The sequence below is a fragment of the Sorex araneus genome, chromosome 1, assembly GCF_027595985.1.
Source record: "Sorex araneus isolate mSorAra2 chromosome 1, mSorAra2.pri, whole genome shotgun sequence".
NCBI lineage: Eukaryota > Metazoa > Chordata > Mammalia > Eulipotyphla > Soricidae > Sorex > Sorex araneus.
Genome location: NC_073302.1, coordinates 147,109,744 through 147,134,299, shown reverse-complemented (window position 1 = coordinate 147,134,299; position 24,556 = coordinate 147,109,744). Strand labels below are relative to the sequence as shown.

Sequence of the window (24,556 nt, the reverse complement as noted above, 5' to 3'; positions counted from 1 at the left end):
CACTGGTCATAGAAATTCAGTTTTAAAACGCTTTGTGTTGCAACATTTGTAAACTTTAAGACAAAAATTTCCTTTAAAACATATATTAAAGAAACTATTTAGGCCTTTAAAGTAGTCCCTGAGGGATTGCTTAACTTAATAATGCAGCTTAGTTGACCTTGACAATGACCAGCAGCAGAAAGTCACACTGAAAGAGAACCTCGATGATGTATTTAGACTTCTACAGTTTAGAAGTTCTTGATATCAAATGTTAGGATAAAACTTCTAGGGCAGATACAGAACCGTCTAATATCCCACAAGAAAATAAACTGTGTTCACTAGGATATACCTTATCAAAATTAGTTTTTTAAAAAATAATTTTATTGCCATTAATTTAGTTACAGCCATTCAATATTCTAACACCAAGCCCACCACTATTGAACCTTCCCACCACCATTATTTCCAATTTTCCCAACCACCACTTGAGCCTGCCACCATAGCAGTTCCTCAATAACTTATTTTATATTACTTGTTATAAATAATTTGCAAAAAGGGTGATCAAAAGATGTTTCTTAGAAGAAAATTAGTGAAGATTGTTGCATCTCACCATGCAGATGTTAAGCCTTTATATATGAAATTCCTAAGATATTGTTACAGGTTAAGCCTTCTGTGTTTATATTTTGTTAATTGAAATTGGTTGCCTTCAACATTACATCCCATCCAATCTGGTGTGCTACTCCTGGTTTATCAGTAGTAGAGAGTTTGAAATGTCACTCAGCTGAAATCACGGCTGTGTGCTCAAGGGTGTCCAAAATTTTTAACGGTGTGATGCAGCTGGACTTAAATTAACTGACTGGCAGCTTTGAGACATGTGTGTGACTGCTGGGCTTCCAGAAGTATGGGGATACAGGTGTATGTGTCGGGGGGAGGTAGCCCATCCTCAATACCATGAAAGCTGAAGATTTCAGTCACAAAACTAACGTATCTGGGTCTTTCAACAAATTAATTTCCGGTTTCAGCTTGTCTTAGCAGTGGGGTCCATCCAGAGCATAGCTGTGATTGTGAGTCTACACAATCCTTTGTACCTAGTTATATTGTTTATTATATAAAAAAATACACAAGTTAATAAATGACTGCACTAAATTTGAGCTTTTCCATCATTGGCTAAAGCATTGCAAAAATAGCCTTAAGATATACAAGAGTGGTACAGGAGACACATAGATATAGAAAAATATATAGGAAATAATATCTGTATTAACACTTTTTATGGAGACCACTCTCAACAGTGCCTCAAGTTCAACAGGGTCAGATTCATTGTTGCTGAGGGCACATGGTTCTAGGGATGGGAACTCAGAGAATTGCACTTACTACACATGTGCACTACTACTTGAACTATCTGTCCCAGATCAATATTAAAATTTTTAAATAAAGTTCATAAATTCATAAGAGAACCCTTAAAACTAGTCATTATAGCAACATAACTCCACACTTTTTAGTTGAAAGCACTGCAAGTAGATATTATAGATCTTAGTTCACAATTACTAGCATAAGCTATTATTGATCTCTATCAAAAAATCCATATTTTTGTGTCAGCAGATGCAGAAAAATCACACTAGCCAATTTTAGCTAAAGTCATTTTGATACCAGTTCAAATAAATGATATTTTCATTTTGTTGAACTCATTTATCAAGAAAAAATGTTGCGTACCAGTTTCAAAAGAGAAAGCAAAGATTGCATGGGGGCAGGGGAATAGAAGATGTGAAGACTATACCATTTATTAAAAAGAAAAATATTTTACTTAGTATCACAAAATATATCACCATAAGCAGCACTTAAGTTTACAATAATTTTAAAATTCAATTTTAAGAGTTTTGTTAAAAAGGAATCTTTTTTAACCCAGAGATCAATTTTTATGATGATCCATATAATTTTTCTTCAGAAGGAAATGGCCATGATAGTTCATCCTGCATCTCTGGTTTGTAACTCAAAATTAATTCTTAGTGTAAAATCCAAGCCATCATGCTAGCTGCTCCCTGCAGCTTGTTGCATAATTAGCATAATTAGGCAAAGGTTGCTAAATGGAAGAATTGTATTATTTGCTTCCTAGGAGCGATCTAGGATGCCTTGCAGTATTTTTCAATAATGAGGTTGTGCAAACCTTGCTTTTCAATAGAATGGAAAGCAGAGTTCATTCTGACTATACAAATTACTTATATTTTAAAATCAACTTGGGTGGTTTCTTTATTCACCAATGTGTTTAGAGTAGGACAAAAAGAACACACTCCTCTCCAATTGTACCTGAGACTACCCAGTATTATTCCAATACTCTGGAGGATAGTATCTTGTCCACTTTAAAAAATAATGCCCTCATTGATATTTTGCCTAAAATCAAAATCTTCAAAACACCAGAGTTAAAGCAACAAACAAAATAGCTGTATATTATTTGAAGAATAAAGAATACTGTTTTATGCAAATAATGTCTCCCAGGAAGAAATTTTTAAAAAGTGTAAAAGACATCTCAATTATCATTGATGTTTGCTAGGCAATGTTCTACATGTCTTTTTATGAATAGGAATAAGTTAAAGATGGGAAGGTAAATAGATTGAGATTGCTTTGTTAGAATAGAATCATATTATATGATCCACTTTTGAACAAGACCTTCAGTCTTACTGTTTGGGAATTTTAACAGAACAAAGTAAAATAACAATGAAGCAGTTGCTAAGTATTATACTGATTCTTCAATGCTAAAAATATATATACAAAATCTTCCAAGAAATTAGAATAATATTAACTTCTGGAACTATATATTGATTGTAAGTTAAAAATATTAACATTAAATTTTCTTCTACCTAATCTACCTTCATGTATTTTATTAATTATATTAATCTAAATGAAAATCTGAACATATAAAAATGAGTTTAACCATCAAAATTCTCATTATAGTTTATTTCTTAGAAGTATATATATAGATTAATCTGTTTAATTTTAATGACTTTTTAATTTCTTTTATTTTGATTCATCTTTTTGTAATCTGATTTTCATAATATAGTAGATCATTCAAACACGCACGCATGCACTGACAAACATGCACCTGCCTAGCACCTGGGACATCTGCTGCCTCAGGTTGATCTCTTTGAGGTTGATGGAGTGCATGTTTGTCAGCGTGCAGATTGGTACAACATGCCAGGCAACCAAAAGCTTACATTTGGTAGACTGGGAACACCTGTAAAGGTGATTAGAGGCCACCCCAAAAGCCACCGTCCCTCTCAGAAAGCCCGGCAAGCTACCAATACTATCCCGCCCACATGGCAGAGCTTGGCAAGCTACCCATGGCATACTGGATATGCTAAAAACAGTAACAATGACGGTCCTCACTCTTCTGATCCTGAAAGAGCCCCCAATATGCCATCGGGCTACCCTAGCACGAGACAGGGACGAATGGAGATATTATTGGTGCCTGCTCGAGCAAATCAATGAACAACAGGATGACGGTGACACAGTGATACAGTAGATCACTCAAAGAAAACTATCTTCCTGAATTATTGAGTACTCGAGGATATTAGTTTGTTGCTTTTATACTTGAAAGACAATTTGTCTGGTACTACTTTAGCCTGTATTTTCTTCCCTTAAGTTTTTTAGATAATATTCAATGATTGTAGTTATTTAGTATTTTTACTAAGCATTAGCACTGTTGCTTAGCATTAGTTACTTAGTACTATTACTTAATATTGTTACCTAGTATTATGAAGAAAGTATTAGAGGGTAATGAATTAAGTATACCATAGCTGGAGCAATAGCACAGCGGGTAGGGCATTTGCCTTGCATGCACCAACCCAGGTTTGATTCCTCCACCCCTCTCAGAGAGCCCGGCAAGCTACTGAGAGTACCTCGCCTGCACAGCAGAGCCTAGCAAGCTACCCATGGCAATTCGATATGCCAAAAACACTAACAAGTCTCACAATGGAGACATTACTGGTGCCCGTTTGAGCAGATCGATGAGCAACGCGGGATGATAGTGATACAGTGATAAACAAATACTGACATAAATATGTTCTACAGTTAAAAAACAGAAAATTAGGCCCAGAAAGATAGCACAACTGGCATTTACCTTGCATGTGGCCAACCTAGGTTCTTATCCCTGGTACCACATCTGGCCCCCCAAACCACAGAAGTTTGAACACAGAGCAGGAGTAAACACAGAACAGAGTCAGGAGTAAGCCCTGATGACAGCTTGGTATGACCCGCCCCCCTCCCCCCTCCCCACTCCCCCCACCCCTGACACACACATTATCTTTAAATAAAAACATCAAATTAATGGGGCTGAAAAGATAGCTCAAAGGGCCAAAGCAATATATTATGCCTTGCTATATGACTGAAACCCAATTATGAACAGCTGTGTAACGGTCTATCTCACAGATTTTCAATTAAAAAGGTTTTTTCAAAAAGTAATGTGGAGTTAATGCCCAGTTCAGTCAGCTTAATCGATGGATGAATAAATAGCAGTACTCCTACATTCATATTTTTTAATTAAAAAAATAAAAAAGTAACAAAAAAATCTATTATACCTTGCATGTCTGAGACTCCAAGTTCAATAACTGGTAACATAGCCTTCTAAGCAACAGTGGATATAGCTCTGGTTTCCCTAAGTACTTCTGGCATGAGCCCAGTGGCCTCTAGCACTTCTGGAATACTTTGGTGGCCCACAAGTACCACTGGGCCTGAGCAGCGCAGCACTGCCAATTTCCAAAACAGTAATCACGCACTTCCTGGCAAAGTATAACTAGGAATGATCCTTGAGTACTCAAACACTGTGGAGGAGGCCTCCCTAAAATACATAAATAAGATTAAATAAAAATAGGCCGACTACATTCTTAATGTTGTCATGGATAAACAACAGACTCTCATCTATTAGGTTAAACGAAGCAGAAGGATAAAAAATTTTGTTTGGGGATCACACTGGCAGTACTTAGGTCTTATCACTGGCTCTGCACTCAGTGATCACCCCTGATGCAGCTAAGGGATTCATATGAGCTACGTAGGTTTGAACCCCTGTCAACCATAAGCAACCATAGGCCCTACCCACACTACTATTTCTTGGCCCCATAAACAATTATTTTTGTGGCCCTATCTTCACTATTACTCTTTACAACAAGTTGTTCTTTTCGTTGCATTTATAAGTGCTACTCATGATAAGGGGCTGGAGAGATAACACAGCAGTTGGGTGTTCGCCTTTCACGAGGCCCACCTGTGTTTGATTCCTCCGCCCCTCTCGGAGAGCCCGGCAAGCTACCGAGAGTATGAAGCCCGCACGGCAGAGCCTGGCAAGCTACCCGTGTGCATTGGATATGCCAAAAACAGTAACAATAAGTCTCTCAATGAGAGACGTTACTGGTGCCCGCTCGAACAAATCAATGAGTAATGGGATGACAATGACAGTGACTCATGATAAGATCCTTGCAATACCAAACTTATTTGCTTAAACATAAAATGAGGTCAAGCTCCAGAAGCCAAAGGGGCTCGCTAGCACTGATAACCCCAGATGTAGCCCAGACTCCTGTCACAGGCCTATACAACTCAGATTACCAATAGCTAATTCCTAAAAGATTTTTGTTTGTTTGTTTGTTTTTGGGTCACACCCAGCATGCACAGGGGTTACTCCTGGCTCTGCACTCAGAAATTACCTCTGGTTGTGCTCAGGGGACCATAATTCCTAAAAGTTTTTTTCCTGGAGTCCACCTCTCATCATTGGTACCCACCTCTGTGAGAATAACGAGGTGAGATCTTAGAGCTACAAGAGCACATGCGGATATTGGAGACATGAGAGAGCCTATCAAAATCCCTGATAAAAACAGATGCAAAACTTTTCAGCCTCAGCTTGATCCTCAAGGTTGTGATCTTCTTTTGAACAGGTATCTCACGTGCGTGTCTCATGTTTCTTTGCATTCTTTCTCTCTGGAGTGGCCTGTGTTCTCTCTTGAACACACACTTCTCTTTCTCTCTTCTCGCATCTTTCTAAATAAATTTAAATAAAACCCATCCTGCTTCACAAAAAAATTTTTTCTCAACTTTCCTCATGATTTTTCTCAATTTCCCTCAAAAGATCAACAAAATGGATACAGAATGAACATACATTTATATAATAATATCACATACGATAAGCCTCTATGCTATATCACATTTTATACTTGAGATCTCTTTCAGAGCAGGAACAATGCAGGGGTGCCCAATTTCATTACTCCCTTTCAACATAGTGCTAGAAGTCTAGCCATGCAAGAAAGATAAGAAAGATAAAAGAAATCCAAATTAAATAAACAAGTTTCTTTTTGTTAATAGCACTATCTGTATATAGAAAATTCTAAAGCCCTGTCCTTAATACTTAGAGCCACAAAACAATTCACTTGAGTTTCAGAATTAAAAAAATCATCATTAAAAACTAAATTGCATTTCTATACATTAGAAAAGTCCTACTAATGGAACTGGGTGATCTCATGCTAATAAAAATAAATTGCATGTAGTATATAAAGAAACAAAGCAAAGGAAGTGATAATGCTCATTCAAGACAGAGACTTCAGCTAATCATAAAACCAAGGTTACCAAGAGTAGAATGTTATAACATAGCCTGGATTTCTTGTGAATTCATTCAGTTTTTGATAATACAAAGAGTCATGTGTGATGTACACCATTAATAAAGTAGAAATTTGCCTCGCTGTAGCAAGCTGCAGTATCAGTTTCAGGCATCCTGTGGAGAGGCATGAATTAAAATTTCCACAGGGTGTAAAACTAATGAATCATTGTAGAAGGCATCTGTCCATAACCTTCTCCAGTAGATATTATGAGCACATAAGAGTTAGACAAAAAGGAGAAAGCAGCTAAAAGATAACAGTGTCTTTTCTTTCCCTGTAAAGCACAAAAAATACTGAACCAAAATAGTTTTCAAAAGAAACAAACCTTTTGTTTATTAACTGTAGGTGGTGATATTAGATTTTGTTGGGTTTTTTTTGGTAATTATTTGCACTAATTGTGATTATTTTTCAAACTAAGTCCCATTATAACTTTGGCATAGCAAAAATATACCATTTTCAACTCAAAACTTAGGTCTCATGTTTCCAGGCAAAACATTCTAAAAGACCACACATGCTGAAAAAAGTTGAATATGTTACAGTTATTTTATCAGAAGTGCCAAAAACAGTAACAATAAGTCTCTCAATGAGAGATGTTACTGGTTCCCGCTTGAACAAATCAATGAGCAATGGGATGACAGTGACAGTGACAGAATTATTTACTTCTACTGTAACTCAGACAATTGGTCAGCTTTAAGCAATTCTGCTCTGGAATTGAATGATTTCTTCTTGCATTTAAGTGTTTCTTTAAAATAGATATTTCATAATTTATATTTTTTTCTTTATAATTGAAAATCCATCTGTAGGGAAATAAGACAAAAGATCTGCTTAAATTAATATTTTCCAATAAAAATGTGTGTTTGTAACTTATAGATTCATTTTCCCACATAGTGCTGTACAAATAAGCCTCTGTTTACACTACCATTGCATTGTGGCACTGTCCTCCTGTTGTTTATCTATTTGCTCAAGCGGGCACCAGTAACGTCTCCATGGTGAGACTTGTTGTTACTGGTCTTGGCATATTGAATATGGCCACAGGTAGCTTGCCAGGCTCTGCTGTGCAGGCGAGATACTCTTGCTAGCTTGCTGGGCTCTCTGAGAGAGACAGGGGAATCCAACACAGGTTGGCCACATGCAAGGCAAATGCCCTACCCACTGTGCTATCAATTCAGCCCTACACTACCATTATCTTGTAAATATAAAGAGCTGAGACATTTATAAGTTGAGAGAAAAAACCCTTAGTATTCATCCTATTTATATTTTAAAAATCTTTACATAAACATATTTCATGAAGTCTAAAACAATGCTGAGTTTTAGGTTTCTAGGCAGAAACATAGAAAATACTGGAAATAACCTTTTGCCCTTTTGATAAAACAGGAATTGAATGCTGTTTTATGGGAAATTTATGAGGAAATAAGTATTTAAGGTTACAGTTCCAACCTTAATATGCACATAAACCAGAAAAATGACTAAAATGTAAACAGAGACAAAGGGGAGATTAGTGGGAAGAACCGTGCTGTAATCCAGGCCTGCAAAAAGCAGAGTCAAGGTCTAGGGAACAGATAGGGATTGGATTGGAAAAGAGAAAAGGGAAAGGATATGTAAATCAGTAGAACAGGGCCCTGATGTCCATTAGAAATGGGAGAAAACAGACACAAAGGCAGGTTCAATTCTGAGCCTTGATGAAGATGGGGCATGCTGAAAGAAACTTGGAACCCCAGAGTGGGATTCAGAGAACAGATAGCACTGTTTTGAAAGCACTACAGTGAAGATAGGACAGCCAAGTTATTGAGAAGACAGAGATAAAATTGGAGTTCAAGAGAGTAGTGAATATCCAAGAAGTAAATTCATAACTTTTCTCCATAAATGTGATATGTACATAACCAGTGAGTAAGGACTGTCTGGGCATAAACGGGATGGGAGGAGAATTCCTCCTCCCGTGGTCAGTGAAGAAACTGATAAACAGCAAATACAAGTCAATTGGAAACAGAAATCCTTATTCAAAGAAGTCTAGGTTCATTCAGTATCTTTTTAATACACATAATATGCTTTAATCTCATTAATCTATCAAAAATTGCAGAATGCAAGAATATTAAAAACAAGGGCTGCAACAAGGGACTACACCTTGTATGCATGGGACTCTGGATTGACCTTGCACCATATAGTCCCTGAGCATCACGAGATGGACCCAGTGGGCCCTGGCAATCTAAGAAAGGCCCTAAAATATATTTCATTGACCCTAACATTGAAGCATTCAGCATGGTTGGCTGAATATCACCATGACTCCCTGGACCTCCTGAGTACTGGTTGGGAGACCTAAAAATATAACATATTTAATATACATAAACAATATAAAGATTCAAAATAAAAATTAATGAGGCTTAAAAGTAATGTTTAATTAGCCCCTTTCTCTGCGGAATCACCATGATGGCAGGGACCCTGTACACATACCCTGGAAACTGGAGGGCCTTCAAAGCCCTCAACGCAGCGCAGTACAGCGGCGCTCAGGTCCGCGTGCTCTCCGCACCGCCTCATTCCCATTTTGGCCAATCCAACCGCACCCCCGAGTTCCTGTGCAAATTTCCAGCCGGCAAGGTCCCAGCCTTCGAGGGTAATGACGGCTTCTGTGTGTTTGAGAGCAACGCCATTGCCTACTACGTACGTGAGCAACGAGGAGCTGCGGGGCAGCACCCCCGAGGCCGCAGCGCCCGTGGTGCAGTGGGTGAGCTTTGCCGACAGCGACATCGTGCCCCCGGCTAGTACCTGGGTGTTCCCCACCTTGGGCATCATGCACCACAACAAGCAGGCCACAGAGGATGCGAAGGAGGAGGTGAAGCGGATTCTGGGGCTGCTGGACGCGCACCCGAAGACGAGGACTTTCCTGGTGGGCGAGCGCGTGACCCTGGCCGACATCACAGTTTGTCTGCACCCTGTTGTGGCTCTACAAACAGGTTCTGGAGTCTTCTTTCCGCCAGTCCTTCCCCAGTACCGACCGCTGGTTCCTCACCTGCATCAACCAGCCCCAGTTCCGGATGGTCTTGCAGGAGGTGAAGCTCCGTGGGAAGATGGCCCAGTTCGACGCCAAGACGTTTGCCGAGAGCCAGCCCCAGAAGGGTTCCCGGGAGGAGAAGCACAAGCCCCAGGCCGAGCGGAAGGAGGAGAAGGAGGCAGCCGCCCCTGCTCCTGAGGATGAGATGGACGAGTGTGAGCAGGCCCTGGCTGCAGAGCCGAAGGCCAAGGGCCCTTTTGCTCACCTGCCCAAGAGCACCTTCGTGTTGGACGAATTCAAACGCGAGTACTCCAAGGAGGACACGCTGTCGGTGGCGCTGCCGTACTTCTGGGAGCACTTGGACAAGGACGGCTGGTCCCTGTGGTTCTCCGAGTACCGCTTCCCCGAGGAGCTCACCCAGACCTTCACGAGCTGCAACCTCATCACAGGGATGTTCCGGCGACTGGACAAGCTGAGGAAGAACGCCTTCGCCAGTGTCATCCTCTTCGGAACCAACAGCAGCAGCTCCATTTCTGGCATCTGGGTCTTCCGCGGCCAGGAGCTGGCCTTTCCGCTGAGCCCTGACTGGCAGGTGGACTACGAGTCATACACATGGCGAGAGCTGGACCCCAGCAGCCAGGAGACCCAGACGCTGGTCCGAGAGTACTTTTCCTGGGAGGGGGCCTTCCAGCACGTGGGCAAAGCCTTCAATCAGGGCAAGATCTTCAAGTGACCATCTCTTGACGTCGCTGCGCCGCCTGCACCTGCCCTTCAGGGAGATGGGGGTCATTAAAGGAAACTGAACATTGGAGAAAAAAAAAGTAATGTTAAATTTGAAAATAATATCACAGCCAATGCAATTTTTAAATAGAAGTTTTAAAAATAAATGGGTAGAATGAGGATTTTTTGGGAATTCTTCACTACCTTTTGTTTTCTATTATCTAAACTACAATCTGTTGAACGTGACTGTAAGGGGCATTTATACTGATCATTCTCTCTTCCTAGAAACATTTATTTTTCCATTTAGTAAAAGATATGTAATTAAAAAATTATCCCTACCATTTAAATGTTTTACTAAGTGAGGAGACGTGTGTGTGTGTGTGTGTGTGTGTGTGTGTGTGTGTTTGCACCACTTCTTTAATAGGTAGGGTATTATGTTGATCATGCTATTGTTTCCAGTCTATTTGTCTCCCACTGATATTTTATTCCAGTTTATACAGCAAAAAATATATGATTCAAGGAAAAATGTATATTACAATATCAATTTACAGAAATCAAGTCTGTTAAATAAAACAAAAATTCAGAAACATTAAAAACTTCATGGTTGTTGAAAGTCTCCCAAAGACTTGAAGTCAAAGAGGTCACATACAACTGCTCAGGCAGTGAAGCAAAATCAGGAGTCAGCTGCATCCTGCCTGGTTTCAGATGCCTGTCTGGCCCCAGAGCTATTCCACCAGGGGATGTTCCCCCACTGCAATCACGAGTCTCTAAGGCTCTGGTTCTCAGAACAATAGTTTCCAGATAAAAACTGTTCCCCAACATACAATCTTTTAATAAACAAACAGAAGCCACCCAGCAAAAAAGTCATTTACAGAATGAATTTTGATATGCTACTAGGAAATGCTCAAGATTGATCAACATTATTTTGAACAGAGTTGTGAGAAATAAGGAATTGGTAACTTGTACTGAACCACTTACCTGTACAATGCACCAGACCATGTATTATCCACCAGAATGGTAGTAAGACTAACCTCATTTTGTGAACATTTTGATGTCATTTCCAAGGCATACACAAAAATGTTGATATTGATTTAAGATCTAAGTGGATGCTGAAGTAACAGGAACTAAACACATTTTGTTACAGTCCTCTCCCAACTGTATCATATTTAAAAATGTGAAAACCTCCTAAAAATTAAGAAAGCCCTCATTTACCTGAATGTCAATCACCTGTTACTAAAGAGTAACTTAAATTCATCACTTAGTGTGTGCATGTGTGTGTGTGTGTGTGTGTGTTCATGCAGACATGAGTACATGCCCCAGGGAAATAAATTGAGGGCCTCAAACTTGTAACCACAAGTTCTGTCCGAGACACATCCCTGACCCAACACCTTTTTTTTTTTTTTTTGCTTTTTAGGTCACACCCGGCATTGCACAGGGGTTACTCCTGGCTCATACACTCAGGAATCATCCCTGGCAGTGCTCGGGGGATCATATGGGATGCTGGGAATAGAACCTAGGTCAGCTGCGTGCAAGGGAAATGCCCTACAGCTGTGCTATCATTCCAACCCCATCCACTATCTTTTCAAACTGGAAATAAGTTTAAGGGCTCCTTGTGCCAGATGTTCTGAGGTCTTCTAGAAAAGTGAAAATGAGCAAATCAGGTGAAGGAGACTTGGAGAAAAACTGTTGTTCTTTGAAAGATGAAACAGACATAAAATCCACAGAGGAGGGCAGGAGAGAGTACCAAGTGCTAAAGGGTGGTTTCCAGCACCAGAGTGTCTGAAGAGCACTGCAACCTTGAGTCTTAGCATTAGATTTCCAGCCCCATTGGGAAAGAATTACTGGGAGACCCTCAGGCCTCTTGAACACTGCTTGAATAGTTTCTCCCAAAACTAAACCTAACAAAACAACAGGAATCTATGCTAGGTCAATGAAATTTTTTAGTTGTCACTGGCTAAGCCACGGCTCAACTCAACCTCATTCTCCAGCAGTCTAGTTCTCGCTTCTGAGCCCTGTGAGATCCTTAGGCCCCTAGTATTCTCACCTTGTTTCTCCTCTGTTGTTCATCCTGGCTAATTCACCTTCATTCAGACTGTATTGAGGACCACAGCTTATGATGAGTATTTCAGGGCACCCAAAATGTACTCTGGGTGAAGCATTTGTGCAGAAAGCAGAGAATATGTTGCTAATAATTCACATTCACATACCGTGTGCAAAAATTACCCCCCTTTCCTAGTGATCAACTCTGGTGAACCCTCCCCATAAATATTAGTTGAACTAAAGGGAATCTTAATCTTCCTTATACTTACTGATGATTTTTTTTATCTGAAGATGTGTGAGGGTTTTATTTTCTACTGAACTGGAAAATTCAGCTGACACTTTACCAACTCTGCTCTCTCTCTCTTTTCCCTCTCCTCCCATACATAGAGCCACACGCCTAAGCATGAACATGTGTATATGTTCATCTGTTTCCTACACTAGGAAGTATGAGTCCTGTGAGTATGGTTATTTTGTACGGAGTTGTTCACTGCTACATTCTCCAAACGTATAAAAATATCAGTCACATAGAGCCACCAGCAGGTACTTATTCTTATTTAGTTCCACCAGCATAGTACGTGAATTTCAGATCATTTCTTAATTTGATATTTTATAGAGAGATGTATATTTAGATTGATAGTCATAAATATTAGTTGAACTAAAGGGAATCCTAATCTTCTTTATACTTACTGATGATTTTTTTATTTGAAGATGTGTGAGGGTTTTATTTTCTACTTAACTGGAAAATAAATACTATAATATTCTCAGGACTCAAAATTGATAAACAAAACTCCTAATAAAGAGGAGCATTGGGAAGGCTCTGGAAACAAAGGTGATTATATTTACAAGCTTAGGGTGATTTTATTTAATCTGTGGAAGATGTTATTTTTCAGACATAGTAATCTCTCAATCACCACTATACAGACTGCTGACTGTGATAAAGTACTGATAAACTCTCTCAAATATTGATCTAATTTTAGATAGTGGTAATGAGGAGGAGACTAATGATCACCAGAATAATTAGCTATAACAATCACAGCCATAATTAGCCAAATTAGCAACCACTGCCAATTCTGGGCTATGTTATATGTACCCTCATGTATATGCCCTCCTTTAACACACAACTTGATGTTTTTATATGTAATAATTAAATGAAACCATCCAAATTGCTTAGAACTATATCACAGCTAGCTGTTGCTTTTAAATTGTTAGACATCATTTTGATTTTAATTATGAGGAGGTATATTGAATTAGTTTGGCATAAATCACATATATCGTAAATCTGAATCTAGAACTGAATTGTTTCTAGAGCAGAGCCTAATCTGTGGAAAGTCGGCTTCCCTTGGGCTTTTTATTTCCATTCCTTACTTTACCCCTTCATGTTCTAAAACTATGAACCAGTATATCACCTAAAAGGCTGTCTGAATAATAAAATACTCAACGTCGGCAATCCAAACTATATATACTCAAAGTAAAGTAAATGGATTCACTGATTTTATACAGTGAGTTTGCAAGTGCCTCTAGAGTGACACTGTTCTGATTATAGTGTCACTGGATACAGTATCAGAACTAGTCAGTGAAACTATCACCCATTCATTTCAACTCACTGCAAGTGTAAAATAATAAATCTAGATTGGTCAGTAGCTATATATTATTGCATTTGGCAGTATTAATTGCTTTAGCTAATACTACTGACACAATTCTGGAGAAAAAAAAACTGATTTCAATTCCATGTCAATTACAGGAGTTCTTCCTTCTCATTGGATTTTGTACAAACTATCATTTGTCTTCCATTGGGGTGAAATTGATTTATAAATGAAATAAATTCATGTGAAAACAAAATGAATGTTAGAAAATCATGTGAGAATATTTATAGAAAGCTACCCATGTAAAAATGATAGTAGTTAAAATATTGCTAATACACATATCTCCCTAATACCAAAAGCAAACAAAGACACCACTAAGAAAGAAAATTACAGACCAATTTCCCTGATGAACACCGATGCGAAGATCCTCAACAAAATACTAGCAAATAGGATCCAACAACTCATCAAAAAGATCATACATCACGACCAAGTGGGATTCATCCCAGGGATGCAAGGATGGTTTAACATTCGGAAATCAATCAACATAATCCAGCATATCAACAAAAGTAAAGATAAAAACCATATGATCATATCAATAGATGCAGAGAAAGCATTTGACAAGATCCAACATCCTTTCATGATGAAAACCCTTGCCAAAATGGGGTTTGGAGGAACTTTCCTCAAGATAGTCGAAGCCATCTATCACAAGCCTACGGCAAGCATTATCCTCAACGGGGAAAAACTAAGGGCCTTTCCTCTGAGATCAGGCACAAGACAAGGATGCCCACTCTCACCACTCCTCTTCAATATAGTACTGGAAGTACTTGCGATAGCTATTAGACAAGAAAAAGAGATTAAGGGCATCCAGATAGGAAGGGAAGAAATCAAACTCTCACTATTTGCAGACGACATGATACTATATCTAGAGAAGCCTAAAACCTCTACTAAGAAACTCTTAGAAACAATAGACTTATACAGTAAAGTTGCAGGCTACAAAATCAATACCCAAAAATCCATGGCCTTCATATATGCAAACAATGAGGCAGAGGAAAGGGACATGAAAAAAGCAATCCCATTCACAATCGTGCCCCAGAAAATCAGGTACCTCGGAATCAGCTTAACCAAGGAAGTAAAAGACCTTTACAAAGAAAACTACATAACGCTACTCCATGAAATCAAAGAGGCCATGAGGAAATGGAAACATATACCCTGCTCGTGGATAGGGAGAATCAATGTTGTCAAAATGGCAATACTCCCTAAAGCATTATACAGATTCAATGCGATCCCTATAAGTATACCCATGACATTCTTCAAAGAAATGGATCAAGCAATCCTAAAATTCATATGGAATAACAAACGTCCAAGGATAGCTAAAACAATTCTTGGGAAAAAGATGATGGGAGGCATCACCATCCCCAACCTCAAACTTTACTACAAAGCAGTAACAATTAAAACAGCATGGTACTGGAACAAAGGCAGAGCCGTAGACCAATGGAACAGGGTGGAATATCCCTACACACAACCCCAAATGTATGACCATCTAATCTTTGATAAGGGAGCAAGAGATGTGAAGTGGAGCAAGGAAAGCCTCTTTAACAAATGGTGCTGGCACAACTGGACAACCACATGCAAAAAAATGGGTTTAGACCTTGACCTGACACCATGCACAAAAGTCAGATCAAAATGGATTAAAGACCTCAACATTAGACCACAAACCATAAGGTACATTGAAGACAAGGTCGGCGAAACCCTCCACGATATTGAAGATAAAGGTATCTTCAAAGGTGACACGGAACTAAGCAATCTAGTAAAAACAGATCAACAAATGGGACTACATTAAACTAAAAAGCTTCTGCACCGCAAGAGATACAGTGACCAGAATACAAAGACTATCCACAGAATGGGAAAGGATATTTACACAATACCCATCAGATAAGGGGTTGATATCAATGGTATATAAAGCACTGGTTGAACTCTACAAGAAGAAAACATCCAACCCCATCAAAAAATGGGGCGAAGAAATGAACAGAAACTTTACCAAGGAAGAAATACGAATGGCCAAAAGGCACATGAAAAAGTGCTCTGCATCACTAATCATCAGAGAGATGCAGATCAAAACAACTTTGAGATACCACCTCACACCACAGAGACTAGCACACATCCAAAAGAACAAAAGCAACCGCTGTTGGAGAGGATGTGGGGAGAAAGGGACCCTTCTTCACTGCTGGTGGGAATGCCGACTGGTTCAGCCCTTCTGGAAAACAATTTGGACGACTCTCAAAAAATTAGATATTGAATTCCCATTTGACCCAGCAATACCACTGCTGGGAATAAATCCCAGAGAGGCAAAAAAGTACAATCGAAACAACATCTGCACATGTATGTTCATCGCAGCACTGTTTACAATAGCCAGAATCTGGAAAAAACCCGAATGCCCCAGAACGGATGACTGGTTGAGGAAACTTTGGTACATCTATACAATGGAATACTATGCAGCTGTTAGAAAAAAGGAGGTCAAGAATTTTGTAGTCAAGTGGATGGGCATGAAAAGTTTCATGCTGAGTGAAATGAGTCAGAAAGAGAGAGACAGACATAGAAAGATTGCACTCATCTATGGTATATAGAATAACAGAGTGGGAGACTAACACTCAAGAACTGTAGAAATAAGTACCAGGAGGTTGACTCCATGGCTTCGAGGCTGGCCTCACGTTCCGGGGAAAGGTCAACTCAGAGAAGCGATCACCAACTACATTGTAGTCGAAAGCCATGTGGGGGAAGGGAGTTGCGGGCTGAATGAGGGCTAGAGACTGAGCACAGCGGCCACTCAACACCTTTATTGCAAACCACAACAGCTAATTAGAGAGAGAAAACAGAAGGGAATGCCTTGCCACAGTGGCAGGGTAGGGGGGGGGGGAGATGGGATTGGGGAGGGTGGGAGGGACACTGGGTTTACGGGTGGTGGAGAATGGGCACTGGTGAAGGGATGGGTTCCCAAACTTTGTATGAGGGAAGTATAAGCACAAAAGTGTATAAATCTGTAACTGTACCCTCACGGTGATTCTCTAATTAAAAATAAATAAATTTAAAATAAAAAAAATAAAAAAAAACACAAAATACAACTTAATAAAAAATATATATATATTGCTAATAAATCCATACCACACTAACTCAAGTTTTTGATCTGTCGTCAGCCCTTCCTACATCTTGAGATCTGAAGCTGCACTCAGACTGTCTCATCTGCTCAGGGAACAGCAGGGATTTAAGCTGAACAGTACTTCTCTCCTTTTTTTATTTCCTTTACAAAATTCTCAAATAGTCGCACAAAGATAACAAGTAATTCATTTACTTATACATTTCCTACCAAGTAGTTTTCTCCCTAATCCACTTTAATGAACAGCTCTTCTAGGGGAAAAAAATGCTGACCATCTGGCAGACAAATCCAAATACTCATTTTAGTCAGAGTAATTGAATATGAGGATGTCATGAGGAGAATGAGATTCTGGGGAACAGAGCTGATCCTCCTCAGCAATTCCCAGCTAATCAGTGACTAAGCCCACTTGGGCTGCATGAAGCGCAAAGCTAGGAAAAACTCTAAGCTTCTTTCATTTACCCAAGAGTTACCTTCTAGAAATAATGACTTCATCACAGGAACTGTGCTCTTAACACCATTCAACACTTGCAGGTCTTTAAATGTAGTCTAAGGCCAACTTCCTGCCCATGTAACCTCAGTCATCTTGGAGTACCCTGTCATTTGCTTTACATTTGCCTTCAGTGTTATTTCTACAACCAGAGTACAAACTATTGGAGGTTGGAAGCCAAAGAAATAGTACAGCAGACAGTGAGTGCTCGCTTAAGCTCAGGCAATATGGGTTCAACCCCTAGCACCACATATGATCCTGCATGTCTACCAGGAATAATCCTTGACTACAGAGCCGGGTAGGGCATTTGCCTTGCACGTGGCCGACACAGGTTCAATTCCTCCATCCCTCTCTGAGAGCCCGGCAAGCTACCAAGAATATCCCGCCCACACTGCAGAGCCTGGCAAACTACCTGTTTGATATTATCAAACTACATATTTAATATGCCCAAAAAAAGTAACAGCAGGTCTCACAATGGAGATATTACTGGTGCCCACTCGAGCAAATCGATGAACAACAGGATGACAGTGCTACAGTGCCACAGAGCCAACAGTGAGCCCTGAGCACCACTGGGTGTGGCCCCCAAAATGAGCAAAATAATTGGAGGACACAGACTGTGCCCATTTTATCTGGGCCAACACTGCGGCAGGAATTGTTTAGCCAGTTTTCTTTAATAGTTAAAGTGCTATTTTGAACTTATATTAAACTTGAGAAGTCAATAGAATCACAGTTCTTCTTCCCCTCCTTTGTATCCTCAGTTCTTTCATCAGAGTTCAAATTACTTTTAATTCACCACACCATTCCCTTCCCTTGTTTCTTTATATATCACACATGAGTGAGATCATCCAGTATTTATTCATATCCTTCTACCTGATGTTGGCTATTGTGACACCCTCTAGCTCCATCTAAATTGTAACAAAAGACAAGATTTAATCTTTTTGTAAGTAGTATTCTTTAGTACTCCATTGGTATGTATACGACATTTTCTTCATTCACTCATCATTGGACATTTGAATTATTTTTATATAATCTGTACACAGTACAGCACCACCATGTACACACATTGTCTATATCTTTTTGAATTAGTGTTTTCATATTCTTTTAAATTTTTTTATTGTAGTTTAGGAAACAGTTGCAGTAGTGTTAATATTTGTGGATGGTTTCTTGGCTTATGTCCTATTTTGTTTTTCCCCATCTTTATTGAGGTGTTTTGATTTACAATACATAATACTCTTAATGATATCTTCATGCATTTTTTAAGCAAAATCATTTTATTTTTTAAAAAATGTAAGGCAAGTCCAGGAGAGAAAGAGTATATACGTCATAGGTTGTAAGACAGGCTTCTAAGAATATTCCTGTTTTCATGTTCTTACTGGAGTAGATGCCAAGAACTAGAAGCAGGGGATAATATGTTAGTTCTTTATTCATGTTTTTTTTTAGTCTCCAAGACTGTTTCCATGGAAATGATCCAAACAATATTTCCACCAACAGTCAATAAGATTTGCTTTCTCACAACATCCATGCCATTACTTGTTTTTCCAGTTTTTGGGGGGCGTAACTGTCATTCTCACTGGTATGAGGTGGTATTCTTGTCATTTTGATTTGCACGTCCTTTATAATCAGTGGCTGATGGATATTTTTTCATATGCCTATGGTCATATGCTTGTCTACCTTAAATATCTCTTCTGTTCCTCTTTCCCCGCACACCTTTTTTTGATGGATTTGTTTTTCTGTTGTCGATTTGCAAATATTTGGAGTATCTTAAATAGGAGTAGCCCTTTATTAGATGTACAGGGAATATTTTCCCATTCAGTAGGCATCTAAATTTTAAACATTATGAAAATAAAAAGTATCAGCTATGGTGGTGGGCTGGCTCGTGCGAGGGGTGAGGGCTGGAGGTGCAGGAGAGAAACTGGGGACATTTATAGAGGGAAGTGGGCACTAGTGAGGGGATTGGTTGTGGAACACTGTACACATGAAACTTAAGCATGAATTACTTTTACTTTTAATCCACAGTGATACAATTTTTTTAAAGAATAAAACCAGGGCTGGAGCAATTGAACAGTGGATAGGGTGTTTGCCTTGCATGCAGCAGACTCAGGTTTGATCCCTGCATCCTGTATGGTTCCCTCAGCTGTCCAGGTGTGATTCCTGAGTGAAGATCCAGGATGTAGTCCTATGCACAGCTGGGTGTAGCCCACAAACAAACAAAACAGCATAGTATTAAAAGTATTAGCCATTGTTTCTTTCATAATATAGAATAGAAAGTTTTTTGCTTTATTAATCCCATTTGCTTTGCTTTTGCTTTCTTTGCCTGTAAAGGTAAGATAATTTTTCACACCCAAAGCAAGATCATTAACACTATTGTGGCCACGTTACTTTAACAAGGATTTCTTTAAGAAGCACAGATACACATTTTTCTTCATAACATTATAGTTATGCAATTTACAGTACTGGAGTGATAGCAGAGCGGGTAGGGTGTTTGCGTTGAATGTGGTCAACCCGGGTTTGATTCCTCTGTCCCTCTCAGAGAGCCTAGCAAGATATGGAGAGTATCCCGCCTACACGGCAGAGCCTGGCAAGCTACCCGTGGTGTATTCGATATGCCAAAAACAGTAACAAGTCTCACAATGGAGACATTACTGGTGCCTGCTCATGCAAATTGATAAACAATGGGATGACAGTGGTACAGTGCAGTGCTACAGTGCGGCAACATGGATGGAAATGGAAGACATCATGTTAAATGAAACAAGAAGAAAATGGATAAACACAAAATGATATCACCCATATGTGGTATTGGGTGAATACCACATTCCCTCATCAGAATAACTTGATGAGGGAATGTAATATCTTAAAGGGGGAATGTCCTGATCAACCTTGGCCCCAGAGTTTAGGGGAGAGGAAGGAAAAAAATAGTGAAAGGAGAATAGAAGAAGAGACAGCTTCGGGGTGGGTGGGTGGGGGTAGATATGGTAAAAAACCTGGGAACATTGGTGGAGAGAAGTTGACACTTTGGGTGGGATCAGTGCTTCAGTATTGTATGTCTAAAATTCAACTATGAAAAATTTAGTAACTTACAGTGATTTTATTTTTAAAAAATTGAAAAAAAATATTTTCAAAAAAATTAAGTGTAGAGAGATAGTAAGCACTTCTACCCTGTGACAGATATTACTTGTGAAAATGTCAAAAGTTGATTATGTATGAATCTCCTGAATCATACTGTAGATTCATTTATACTTATACAAAAACTTGAACATAGCTGCTAAGTTCTGAGTAATGGAAGTTATCTTCAATCAGTTCCAAATCAGCATCAGCTGCTTACATCTGTCCAAGGTATTTCTCAGATACCTTACGTACTAATAAGCACTTCTCTGGCAATCTGTGAACATATACCAACCTCCAAACTACAAACCAAAGATAATGACGTGGGTGGACCAACAAAATAAATCCTCAGATTATGAAGCCTATGTCTTGCCACATAACATTTCACATGATGGGAAGCCTGTGAAATGGACAAAACCAAAGATAAGTGTAATTAGAGCATCTTCTTTCTTCATTTACAATCGAACATCATTTATGTGATGAAAATGTTGTCTTCATTCAGAAGACAAAGACTAATTTAAGGACTATATGTTCTCGAGAATAGACTGTGAGTCTACAAAGCCAGAAAATGGCTTCTGTACTGTAGTCACAAGTTTTCTCTCAACAAACAATATGCATTGTTTAGGTGACTATTGGAAAGAAGACATAAATTTTAAAAAATAGTAACTAAATGAATACCTCCTTGTAGGAAGCGAAAGTTATAAAAGTAAGAAAACATCATATTGACCATCATAAAAGGATATACCTCAAGTTATAAACTCACCAACTCTCATGATAACAGCTTTCTTAGTGTGAGACAAGTTTAAGGAGAACACTGGGATGCACATGGAGCCACTAACATGCATCTGAAATATTAAAACTAGCTCATGTACTATTTGTAATTGTTATGTTCACAGGTTCTACAATTTTCCTTTGCTTGTAGGAATTCTGTAGATTTTTAGGTAGGTGTGTTCATTTGGAACTCCACCGAGACCTCAAATCCTTCCAATCTGAGATTCCTCTGGTTGTATCTTCTGTCCCCAGTATAATGCATAAAAATATGGTCAACCCTTTAAGTTATACCTTAAATCTCATGCTATTGTTTGCCTCACCAACTATCCAAACCCTAATATTACACAATTTTCAACTTTGTTGTAAGCTTTGTGGTCTGGTCCAGAAAAGGGCCGCAAAACATATTCTTAAAAGATCACTTACTAGATGACCCCTAATGGTAATATAATAGAAAACCAATTCCAGTGACTTAGAATTAGTAGATATTGATCTTAATATAAACATCCCACAAATAATTTTAATTCTTCTTTCATGTTAAACAAGTTTGCGCATGAAAGAACTCCCTTCACTACAGAAGGAACTGCAGCAAAACACAAAAGATATTTGTAACATACTTCAAAAAAAGTGATATTTTTCAAATATCTGTTTCTCAAAGTTACTCTGCCAAAAATATTCAATGACCTGACCAAAACAGGAAAGAAAAAAGATCTAAGAATCAGCATCAGTGAATGAGAGCTGACTATATATCAGCAACGTTCTAAGTGGTCTACTTATGTTATCTCATGTGATGATAAAAGCAGCTTTTCTAGACAAAATAGACATGTTACATATAAGCAACTAAAGTTAAGTTCTGTAATTGCCAGGGATTATTCAACAGAACTAACAATAGAGAGCTCTTTGACCAAGAGTTTTTCTCTTCCAGATTATCACGGTCTCTCATACTTTTTTTATGAGAAAACTTTTAGAGTAAATATATTAGCCTTTGGCAGGAGAAAAGTAAATAAAGCACAACATTTGGACATTTAAAATCACAATATGTAAGTCCAAACATTGGCTGCAACATCTGCCACAGGAAAATTACTAAAGATCTTTGAGAGACAAAATCCTAATTTTAACATGAACTATTTTAAGAATAAAAAAGGTTTATAGAGAAAATTAAGTACTTTGCATGAAATAAAACTTTACAAATATTATATATACCAAAGTAATTCCCTGGGCCTAACCATTTGGAAGAATTATAGAGATTCATTCTTAACATGTAATTCTAAGCTCTTTCTGTATGTGAGACAGTGGGAAAGTAATGACACCAAATACTTAATTATCTTATTGGTGAAAAGATGGCATCATCTACAGGTACACTTAAAAATGAGTCTAGAGCTTCTGCACCTCAAAAGAAACAGTGGCCAAAACACAAAGACAGTCTACAGAATGAGAAAGGATATCACCCAATACCCATCTGATAAGGGGTTGATATCAAGGATATACAAGGCACTGGTTGAACTCTATAAGAAGAAAACATCCAACCCCATCAGAAAATCAGGCAATGAACAGAAACTTTCTCAAAGAAGATATCCGAATCGCCAAAAGGCACATGAAAAAATGCTCTTTATTACTAATCATCAGGGAGATGCTGATCAAAACAACAAGATATCATCTCACACCACAGATACTGGCCCACATTCAAAAGAACAAAAGCAACCAGTGTTGGTGTGGATGTGGGGAAAAAGGGACCCTCCTTCACTGCTGGTGGGAATGTCGACTGGTTCAGCCCTTTTGGAAAACAGTATAGACGCTTTTCAAAAAATTCTAAATTGAGTTCCCATTTGACCCAGCAATACCATTTCCAGGAATATATCCCAAAGAGGCACAAAGTATAGTAGAAATGACATCTGCACTTGTATGTTCATTTGCTGCACTGTTTATAATAGCCAAAATCTGAAAAAAAAAAAAACAAGTGCCCAAGAACAGATGACTGGTTAAAGAAACTTTGGTATATCTACACAATGGAATACTATGCAGCTGTTAGAAAAGATGAAGTCATGAAATTTGCATATAAGTGGATCAACATGGAAAGTATCATTTAAGTGAAATGAGTCAGAAAGAGAGGGACAGACATAGAAAGTTGCACTCATCTGTGTCTGTGAAATATAAAGTAACAGAATGAGAGACTAACACCCAAGAATAGTAGGGATAAGTACCAGATTTGCCCACGGCTTGGAAGCCAGCCTCACATGCTAAGGGAAAAGGCAGCTTAGATAGAAAAGAGAACACCAAGTAAAGAGTGTTTGGAGGACCCTCTCGGGATGGGAGATGCATGCCAAAAGTACACTATAGACCGAACATGATGGCCCCTTAATACCTCTACTGAAAACCACAACACCCAAAAGGAGAGAGAGAACAATAGGTAATGCCCTGCCACAGAGGTGAGGTGGGGTGGGGGGATAGGGTAGGGTGTTCTGGGAGGGATCCTGGGATCATTGTTGGTGGAGAATGGGCACTGGTGGGGGAGGGATGGGTACTCTATCATTGTATGACTGAAACACAAACACGAAAGTTTGTAAGTATGTAATTGTACCTCACGGTGATTCACGAATAAAACAATTTTTTTTAATGAGGCTGGAGAAAATGTTCATGGTGTTTCACCCTTCTTATTAACACACCGCTTGAAGCATACATTGTTAAGATTTTTCAGATTTCTAGTATCAATACAATTAATTCAAGTAATTTGAAATTAACATGTAAGTTTTAGTTTAGGGACATTATTTTTAATTAGTGGTGCATATCTAGGTTAATTTTTGTGAAACTATAAGATTTTATTTAGAAAAAGTCTGCTTCTAAACTGGGCAACATGCTGGGTTTTCTAAATCTCATCAGCACCAAAGCTAAAAAAGGTTAATCCTGATTTAGCTGCCTAGACATTAAAAGCTGATCAGCTGTTTTTGTCCTTTTGTTATACTGCACCTGCATAAATCCTCAAAGCTCTGTCTAACTCTGCTCTGATGTGCTCAGTGTCAACAGGGCCCCAGGCTGGAGACACAAAGGTACTATACTGAAAATGTTCCATCATCAGCCCTGTCCATACGTAAATGCCATTGCCAGAGAGCTCACAACAAG

General features: G+C 38.8%; 1 pseudogene; it reads left to right on the top strand.

Moving 5' to 3' along the window:
• Window positions 1-9,023: 9,023 nt before the first annotated feature.
• LOC101541604 (elongation factor 1-gamma-like) lies at window positions 9,024-10,385 on the top strand (annotated as a pseudogene).
• Window positions 10,386-24,556: the final 14,171 nt, after the last annotated feature.